This window comes from Panthera onca, chromosome A2, assembly GCF_046562875.1.
Source record: "Panthera onca isolate mPanOnc1 chromosome A2, mPanOnc1 haplotype 2, whole genome shotgun sequence".
NCBI lineage: Eukaryota > Metazoa > Chordata > Mammalia > Carnivora > Felidae > Panthera > Panthera onca.
Genome location: NC_138340.1, coordinates 104,414,460 through 104,425,418, shown reverse-complemented (window position 1 = coordinate 104,425,418; position 10,959 = coordinate 104,414,460).

Below are 10,959 nucleotides of genomic sequence, written 5' to 3'. Positions count from 1 at the left end.
AGAGAAAAACAGTACAATCAAAAGCAAATTATTTAAAAAGACTAATAAAATTAATAAAAGCCTAATCCAAATGATCAAAACACAAATTTTTAACACAAAGAATACACAGCTTATCCATATCATGAATGATGAACAAACTTACTACACAGCCTCTAGACATTGAAAAAATAGTCAGGAGATATTATGAACATGATATCAATAAATGTGACAACTTAAATAAAATGAGTAAGATTCTTGAAGGATATTATCAAAACTGATGTAAGAAGAAATATAAAATCCAAGTATCTCCCCATACATTAAAGAAATTGAGTTTATAGTTTAAATCATTCCCAGAAAGAAAACTTGAGGTTCAGGTGCCTTCACTGGTGAATGCTTTTAAATATTTCAGGAAGAAATAGAACCAATCTTACATTACCTTAAAAAAATACATGATGACAGGACATACCCAAAAAGTTTTTACCAAACCAACCAGCCTAAACCAATATAAAAACTGAAGAATAACATGAAAGGAAGTTGAAGATCAGTATAAATAACCGTCATAATATAGATATAAAAATCCTTTTAAAAATTTGCAAACACAGAAATACATAAGGACAACATATGATGACAAAATCAAGTTTATCCCATGAATATAGGTGTTGGTGAAGCAATACTGTTAATTAACCAATCTAAGTCACCAAATTAACATACAAAAGAAGCAAAAGAAAATGTACATGATCATCTCAACATATGCAGAAAAAGAATTAAACACAATTCAAAATCTGCTTTTGATAGAAACTCTCATTAAACTAGGAATACAAGGAAACTTCCTCAAAGTGATAAAAGACATCTATAAAAAAACCTACACTTAACATCATACTTAACGATAAATCATTTCTCCCTAAGATAAGGTGCAAAGCAAGGATGTCTGAGTTCATCATTTCATTCAACATTATGTTGGACACGAACAATGCAATAAGGCAAATAAAATAAAATAAAATATATAAAGACCAGAAAGGAAAAATTAAAACTCTTTCTATTTTCAGATGATACAATTGTTCACATAGTAGTTTGCAGGTAATTTAGGAAAACAACTATGAGAATTAATAGATGAATTCAACAAGATCACAGGATACAATGTCAATTATAAAATTTGATTGCATTTCTATATACAAGCAACAAACAAATAGAAAATGAAATCTACAAACTATATGATTGATAATAGCATCAAAAAAAGTAAAATACTGGAGATAAATTTAATGAAAGATGTACAAGATCTTTATACTGAAAACTGCAAAATATTACCTGAGAGAAACTTTAAAGATCAACTATATGAAGAGATATATAATATTTGTGAATTGGAAAAATCACTATTACTTATTAAGATATAAATTCTTTTTAAATTAATTTGTAAAATCAATGCAGTAGCAATTAAAATCCCAGCAGGCTTTTTTGAGGAAACTGACAAGCTGACTCTAAAACTTGGAGGAGTGCCTGGGTAGCTCAGTCAGTTAAGCGTCCACCTCTTGATTTGAGCTTAGGTCATAGTCTCATGGTTTGTGAGATCGAACCCCACATGGAGTTCCACACTAACAGGCACTAACAGTGCAGAGCCTGCTTGGAGTTCTCTCCTCCCCTCTCTTTCTGCCCCTCTCCCTCTCCCTCTCTCTCTCTCTATCTCAAAATAAATAAATAATTTTAAAAATTAAATAAAAAAAAACTCATGTGGAAATGCAAAGAACCTAGCAACATCAAAAAAATCCTGAAAAATAAAAATATCAAAAATTTAGACTGCATAATTTCCAGTGTTGCTACAAGAATTTCTACGTAAATAATTCTATCATCTGAAAACAGAAACACTTTTGCTTTTCCCTTTCTATCTTTATATCACAAAATTCTCATTTCCAGAATATAAAAATAAATACATAGCAACTATAATTCAATATTAAAAAGAGAACAATGCAATTAAAAGTAAATGGGCTCATGGATTGCAAGAATCGATATTGTTAAAATGTGATACTACCCAAAGCAATCTACAGATTTAATACAATCCCTATCAAAATACCAACTTTTTCAAAGGACTAGAAAAAATGACACTAAAACTTATACAGAACCATAAAAAACCTCAAAGAGCGAAAGCAATTCTTTAGAAAGAACAAAGCTGGAGATATCACAATCCCACATTCAAAATACACTACAAAGCTGTGGTAATCAAAATGATATGGTATTGGTACAGAAATAGACACATAGATCAACAAAACAGAATAGAGAGCCTAGAAATAAGCCCATGATTTTATGGCCAATTGCTATGAAAAAGGATGCAAGAAAATACAATGGAGAAAAGACAATCACTTCAACAAATGGTGCTGGTAAAACTGGACAGCTACATGGGGAAGAATGAAACTGGACCCCTTTCTTACACCAAATACAAAAATAAACTCAAAATGGACTCAAGACCTAATGTGAGACCTGAAGTCATAAAATGCCAAAAGGAAACACAGACAGTAATTTCTTTGACATGAGCCATAGAAACATTTTTCTAGATGTCTTTTCAGGCAAGGGAAACAAAAGAAAAAATTAAACTATTGGTATTACACCAAACTAAAAATCTTCTGCACATCAAAGGAAATCATTAACAAAATGAAAAGGCAACCTACAGAATGGGAAAAAGCTATTTTCAAATGATAGATCTGTAAGGGGTTAATATCCAAAATGTATAAACAATGCATACAACTCAACACCAAAAAACAAACAAGCAAACACGCAAATAATCCAATTAAAAAATGGGCAGAGGACCTGAAGAGACATTTTTCCAAAGAAAACATGCAGGTAGCCAACAAACACGTGAAAAGATGCTCAACATCACTGATCATCAGGGAAATGCAAATCAAAGCCACAATGAGATGCCATCTCACACCAGTCAAAATGACAAGAAATAACAAGTGCTGCAAGGATGTGGAGAAAAATGAACACTTGTGCACTGTTAGTGGGAATGCAAACTGGTGCAGCCACTGTGGAAAACAGTATGGAGATTCCTCAAAAAGTTAAAAACAGAATTACCATATGACCCAGTAATTCCACTAGTGGGCATTTACCCTAAGAAAACAAAAACACTAATTTGAAAAGATATATGAACTGATGCTTATTGCAGCATTATTTAAAACAGTCAAGACAGGGAAGCAACCCAATAGATGAATGGATAAGAAAGTATAGTATGTATATATATATGTATGTATGTATGTACATATATATAATGTAGTATTATTCAGTTATAAAAACAATTCATTCTTGCCATTTGAGACAACATGGATGGGCCTAGATGGTAAAATGTTAAGTGAAATAAGTCAGAGAAAGACAAATACCATATGATTTCACTCATATGTGGAGTTTAAGAAACAAAATAAACAAACAAAAAAGAGACAAAATAACAACAACAAAAAAAACCAGACTCATAAATGCAGAGAACCAACTGGTCGTTGCCACAGGGGAGGTGGGTGAGGATGAGTAAAATAGATAAAGGGAATTAAGAGTACATTATCGTGATGAGCACTGAGTAATGTATAGAATTACTGAATCATTATATAGTACACCTAAAACTAATGTAACATCATATGTTAATTATACTTCAATAAAATAAATAAGTACACAAAAATAAACAAATGGTAACAATCCAAAAAAATGGGCAAAGACAGGAATAAACCTTCACAAAGGAAGATGTAAAAATGCCAATAAGCACATGAAAAGTTACTCAAAATAACACATTAGGGAAATCCAAATGAAAACCATAGTGAGATTCCATTATACATACACTGAAAGGCTACAATTGTAAATGTTTAAAAATCAATAGCCCCCTTACCTTGGTGGAGATGCAAAACAACTCGAGCTCTCACATATTACTGGTCAGATTATAAACCAGTTCATCAACTATGGATGGAAACTATGAGTTTCTTATCATGTTACAAATACCCCTACTATATAATCCAGACATTTTTCTAGGAATTCTACCCAGAGAAATGAAAGAACATGCCCACAAAAAGTAATGTACAAGAATGTTCATGGTAGTTTTATTCATAATTGCCAAAAACTAAAACAACCTAAATGTTCACCAATAGGAGAATGAGTAAAGAAACTCTGGGAGGCGCCTGGGTGGCTAAATAGGTTGAGTATCCAACTCGTGATTTCGGCACAAATAGTGATCTCAGAGTCATGGAATTGAGCCTCACATAGGGCTCCATGCTGAGTATGGAGCCTGCTTAATATTCTTTCTCTCTTTTGAGGTGCCTGGGTGGCTCAGTCGGTTGAGCATCTGACTTCGGCTCAGGTCATGATCTCACAGTTTGAGTTTGAGCCCGGTGTCGGGCTCTGTGCTGACAGCTCGGAGCCTGGAGCCTGTTTCCGATTCTGTGTCTCCCTCTCTCTGCCCCTCCCATGCTCATGTTCTGTCTTTCTCTGTCTCTCAATAATAAATAAACGTTAAAAATTCAAAAAAAAAGATTCTCTCTCTCTTTCTCTCTGGTCTCTCATCTTTCATTCTCTCTTTCTCCCTCCCTCCAATAAAATATAAGCAAACAAACAAACATTGGAATATTTCTACAATGAAATACTACTTGCAATTTTTTTAAGGAATATTCTATTAATGCATGACAAATATGGAAGAATCGCAAAAACATTATTCTAAGCCATAGAATCCTTATAGTAAGATTTCAACTATACAGAATTCTAGAACTAATGACACTGATAGAAATCAGAATTACCTCTGGGGGTCTAGGACAGTGATTAATTAGGAAGGGGCATAACAGACCTTTCTAGACTAATGGGAAAACTGTCTCTTCATAGCAGTGTGGCTTTCATGGAAATAAGTATTTACCAAACCTCATTCAGCGTTAGGCTTCAGATATGTGCATTTCTCTGCATGTAAATTTTGTATCAGTTTAGAAAATAAAATTCTCAAGCAAAACTGTAAAATGTTAATGCTTGTTAAATGTTAAGTGGTGAATAAATAAGTGGCTTTTGTTAATTTCTATTTTTCTGTAATTTGAAATAAAACCTAACTTTTGAAAATGAAGGAAACATGTATTTTCAACAACAACTCTGTAAACTGGTTTTCTAGGAAATCCCAACAGCCCCAAGGAGGCACAAGAGAACATTGGGTACCTATGGGTTGGCAGAGGGAGAAGCAGGGAGTGAGAAGGGGAGTTTGTGGGGAAAAAACACACTTTGTTATTTAATCTGATTATCGGGACAGGGAACTTTATATTTATTTTAGATCTTATATGATGAGAATAGACATTCATCTTTGACTGTGGTAAACATACATCTTATTTTAGGTTTTCTAAATCCCACAGTCAGTGGTTGTAGGATAAATTAAATCTATTAAAAAAATAATTTGCTGGATATCAGCTACAAGGAGTATAGTCTCTTAAAAGATTCAGTTTTAAATGCTATATTAATAATTCATAAATACTGATTTTAAGAACAGTCAAATGTGAATGTGATTTGACATAAACCACAGCTATGCATGCCATTTTGCTTTACTAATGGGTGTATCCCCCCAAAAAATTATTTGATAAAATAAAATTCTGTAAATCAAGCCATTTATCTATCCACATCAGTTTTGTGGACAGAATTAAGGTATATATAAACCAACATTTAGTGGACACCCTCTGCGTTAACTCCTAGCCCCTCCTTTCTGGGCCTTCTCACTTCCCTCCAAGCACACATTGTGTGGAGCATTCCCAGGGGACACGTTTACTAGACAGTCACAGCTGATGGGACCAGGGTGGGAAGCATACTCACCAAAGAGGGTCACATGAGTTAATTCAATCTATGGATCTGGGGGGATGGGTAGAACTGGAACTGGAATCAGAATTGATTCATTCTGTTGCTCTAATGACTGAAGCATTAACATAGAAACTTAGAATTGTTGGGAGTAGTATTTCTGACCATGTGGCCTAGGAAGCAGAGAGCCAGTCAACAGAGAAGTGAAAGAGTAAAGCCAGAAACAAGGGAGAAAGAAATCCTCAGAGTGTGCAAGGCTTTAACTCTCTTGGTTCATAAAGTTCATCTGCAGCTATATTAACCTTCCCCCACCCACACCCCCCCCACCCCCAATTTAATTATGCTAGTTCAAAGAGGCCACCGTGATTGCACTCCCAAAATTCCTAGATCTGTACTGTTAGGGAGACAAGGTATATATCTCTGATCTCCAGTTATCTGTAATTTCTAACACCCCAAGTTCTGCTTCCCCTCCCCTCCAACACAAATTAACATTTGAATGCAGTAACAGAGACCTGTAGCAGGAAGAGTATAAAATTATCATCCCTTAGATTATCTCTGAGGTAATGAAGCTCCACTTAGATATGTAGAGTACTTTATTTAAAGGAGATCAAATCTGTAACCTACCGATAACATTCTAGAGCCCTTAACATGTGTCAGGCTTTCTTCTAAATATGTTAGATGCATAATCTCAGTCAATCCTCACAACCACTCAGTGAAGTAGGTACGGTTATAACCAGTCATGAGAAAAGGGAGGCAACAGCACGAATTTACACACTTGCCCACGGGTAGCAGTAGTGGTGGGTCAGGCACTCAAACCTAGGGGTCTGACCAAGGCTTTTTTTTCCAACCAGCAAATTTCTCCCTTTTATGTATTTGTTTTTAATTGAAGTATAGTTGACATATAATGTTATATTAGTTTCTGATGTATAACATAGCAATTCCACAATTATATGCATTATCAAACATTCACCACAGTAAGCATAGTTACCATCTGTCACCATACAAAGTTATTACAATCCTCTTGACTATATTCCTTGTGCTGTATTTGTCACCCCCAAGGCTTATTTTATAACTGAAAGTTTGTACCTCTTAATCCCTTTCACCTAATTTACCTATCCCCCCTCTAGCAAATACTAGTTTGTTCTATTTATGAGTCTGTTTCTGTTTCATTTGCTTATCCATTTGTTTTTCAGATTCCACATGTAAGTAAAATATAGATGTATTTGTCTTTCTCTGACTTATTTCACTTAGCCTAATACCTTCTAGGTCGTACGATGTTGTCACGAATGGTAAGACTTCATTGTTGTTTATGACTCAGTAATATTACATTGTATATATATATATGCCACACCTTCTTTTATCCATCCATCCATCCATCGGAGGATACTTGGATTGCTTCCACATCTTGGCTGCTATAAATAATGTTACAATAAGCATCGGTGCATATATCTTTTTAAATTAGTGTTTCCGGGGTTTTGGGGGTAAATGTCCATTAGTGGAATTTTAAGTTTATATGGTATTTCTATTTTTAATTTTCTGCGGAAACTCCATACTGTTTTCCACAGTGGCTGTGCCAATTTACATTCTTACTAAGGCACTTGTTACTTTTGATACTAGTCATTTTGACTTGTGTGAGGTGATACCTCATGGCGGTTTTGATCTGCATTTCCCTGATAATTAGCAATGTTGAACACCTTTTCATGTCTCTGTTGGCCATCTGTAGGTCTTCTTTGGAAGAATGCCTCTTCAGGTCGTCTGCCAATTTTTTAATTTTTTATTTGGTTTTTTGATGTATGAGCTCTATGCACATTTTGGATATTAGCCCCTTATTGGAGGTATCGTTTGCAAATATCTTCTTCCATTCACTAGGTTACTTTTTCATTTTGTTGACAGTTTGCTTTGCTGTGCAGAAGCTTTATAGGTTGGTGTCGTCCCAATGGTTTCTTTCTCCTTTTGTTTTCCTTACCCGAGAAAAATCCAGAAAAATGTTGTTAAGGCTGATATTTAAGAGTTTATTGCCTCTGTTTTCTTTTAGGAGTTTTATGGTTTCAGGTCTCACATTTAGGTCTTGAATCCATTTTGAGTTTATTTTTGTGTATGGTGTAAGAAAAATGATCCAGTTTCATTCTTTTGCAGGTAACTGTCCAGTTTTCCCAACACCATTTATTTAGATGCTTATAAACTTTAGATTGTGGTGTTATGAGAGAAGCTGGAGGAGGGAAGAAGAAAAGAAAAGAAAAGAAAAGAAAAGAAAAGAAAAGAAAAGAAAGGAAAAGAGAGAAGAGAAGAAAAGAAAAGAAAAGAAAAAAGAAAAGAAAAGAAAAGAAAAGAAAAGAAAAGAAAAGAAAAGAAAAGAAAAGAGAAGGAACAAAAAATAACTGATGGGCACTACCTTCATTTGCCTTCATTTTGAATGAGGATATAAAACCACAAAGTGTGCCGTGCCGTAATGCTATTCAAGGTGACTTCCTACCACAAAAGGGCAAAAAAATCAGGTTATCAGATAGACAACAGAGGAAGGGCACACTGTGGCTCAAAATGTCACACTGCTCAGTTTCATTTACTTGTCTCTTTAGTAAGCAGGGGTTGGAGAAAAATGAGATGCCCCCGTTCCATAATTGCTGAGCAGAGTGTAGGTGGGAGAAATATTTTAGGATAAAAATACCAGTCATTCATACTGTCTAAATTTCCTCAGAACTCCATATTTTTGATTAAAGGAATTAACCTGACCCACAATCCCAGAAGGGAGGCAAGCATATCTCTGTCATCAGCATCAGACATGAATTTGTCAGTGTCATTTAGGATTACCTTAATTTTCCACGACTCCCAGCCTTCACTCATCTTTCCTTGTCTCCTGATCCTTACTCAATAAAAGATATAAAATAGATGTATGATTTATGATGGCAAGGAATTCATGTCCCAGAGTCTCCCAGTGTCCTATTAAAATTTTAATTAAAAAAAGAGAAAAAAACCCTCCTATCAGTACTGAAAATTAACTCTAATAATAAAAACTTTTCTATAATTAGGGAGAAATTTTCACTAATTATGACCTATAGAAGGTGGTGCTTCATTAATCCCAAAGACTAAAGGGAAAAAACTATATTGGGAAATGGCTGACAAAAAAAAAAAAAGAGAAAATGATTTTCATTTCTAAAAGATATCTTCAAAAAGATGTAAACAGGCATGGCCTCTATGAAGTGAAAATGGGAAAGCATAAGCAAAAGATAGAAATGAAGGTGGAAAATAAAAGGTACATTTCTGAACATAAAAGCTGAAAATGGAGTGTGAAGGAAAAGACCAGTGAATTTTACTACATGCAAAAAAAGTTAAAACTTCACAAATCAAAAAAGCCACATACAACAAGCTGGGGGAGTGATTGGCAGCATATATGATGAAAAATGATTAATAGCCTAACTTTATAAACAGCTCTAGCAAATCAACAAGACAAAATGCCACAGGAGGAAAAAAGCACAAATAATTGCGAAAGACATGTGATTTCTGGTAAACATAAAAGAATCCAGTGTGTTTAATAATCAAAGAAATGCAAATTATTCTTCAACGAGATATTCTTTATATCTCTATTTAGTCAAATAAAAATAATGTTGTCAAGGGTGACATGAAATGATCCTCTGATACAGCGCTAGCCTAAACAAAATTATTCTAACTGTGAAAGGTAACTTTGTGATCTAAATCAAAAGCCTTAAAATGTTTTATAATCTTGAACACTTAAACTTCAAGAGAATTTGTCCTCAGGAAATAAATTTTCACTAATATATACACGTTAGATCAAGGTGGCAGTATTTCTAAGAGCAAAATATTTTGAAAAAAACCCCTATAATTTTAATAATTAGAATTGGTTAAATAACTTTCACATATAAATATAAAAAATACTTTACAGACATTAAAAGTTGTATTCTTGAATTGCATGAATGAAGATGTTCACCTTGTAATGTTAGTTAAGATAATTGGAACCATATTGATTAAAGTTTCATCAAAGAAAAATTATAAATACATTATAGTATGAAATTACAAAGGCTGAAAGGAAATACATCAAAATTATAAAGGTTATGTCTGGGGGCTCCTGGGTGGCTCAGTTGGTTGAGCAATCACCTCTTGATTCTCATGGTCCGTGGGATCAAGTCCCACGTCAGGATCTGTGCTGACAGCACAGAGCCTGCTTGGGATTCTCTTTCTGCCCCTCCCCTGCTTGTGCTCTCTCTCTCTTTTTCTCAAAATTAAATAAGTAACCATAGTTTTAAAAAGTAGTTATGCCTGGGGCACCTGGGAGCCTCAGTTGGTTGAGCAACAAACTTCGGCTCAGGTCATGATCTCACAGTTTGTGAGTTTGAGCCCCGCGTCAGGCTCTGTGCTGACAGCTCAGAGCCTGAAGCCTGCTTCGGATTTTGTCTCCTTCTCTCTCGCCCCTCCCCCACTTGGGGTCTGTCTCTCTGTCTCTCAAAAATAAATAAATGTAAGAAAAAAATTTTTTTTATGTGGTTATGCCTGAAAAGCAAAGTTACAGGTGTTTTTTTTTATTCTTTATTTATTTTATTAATATTTCTGAATTTTAAAAATTAGCTATAATGAAACTGCACTGTTTTATAAGGAAAATATTTTTAGAATTACAAATTGATAAAAATAAATACATCTTCACTCATCTATGAAGAAAAATATGAGTGAATGAGGTAAGTAAAGTCATTTGACATGGTATGGTTCCACAGAACAGCTATAAGCTCCCTTTGTCCTTTGAAGTGCATTGGGTACAGCCTAAAATTTCCCATGGCATACAGTTACTATAAGGAGGTTAATGACATATTTTTATAATTTTCTTTCCCTAGGACAAAATGGCTGTGATATTTGATGGTCCCCAGATGCTCTTAAATTTCAGCCTTTCTTCTAAAATCGTTTCTGTCATTAGTGTCACCATCCCACTTTTCCCAACAAATACAACGGATCTACCTCTGGTTACTCAACTCTTCAGAGGCTCTGCAAAATTTAATAAAAAATAACAAACCTAGTAAAATATCCAGCAACCATTTTAGACAATTAAATGCAACTTTCAGTTTCACTACAGAAATTTTATAAATTGGAGTCTAGGCATTGCTTTGAAGTCTGATGAAAGGAGTAATTTCTATTCCAAGCAACATCACCACAGATTCAGACTTTTTCAAGGATCATGATTAAAAGTTGTGTTGACCATTC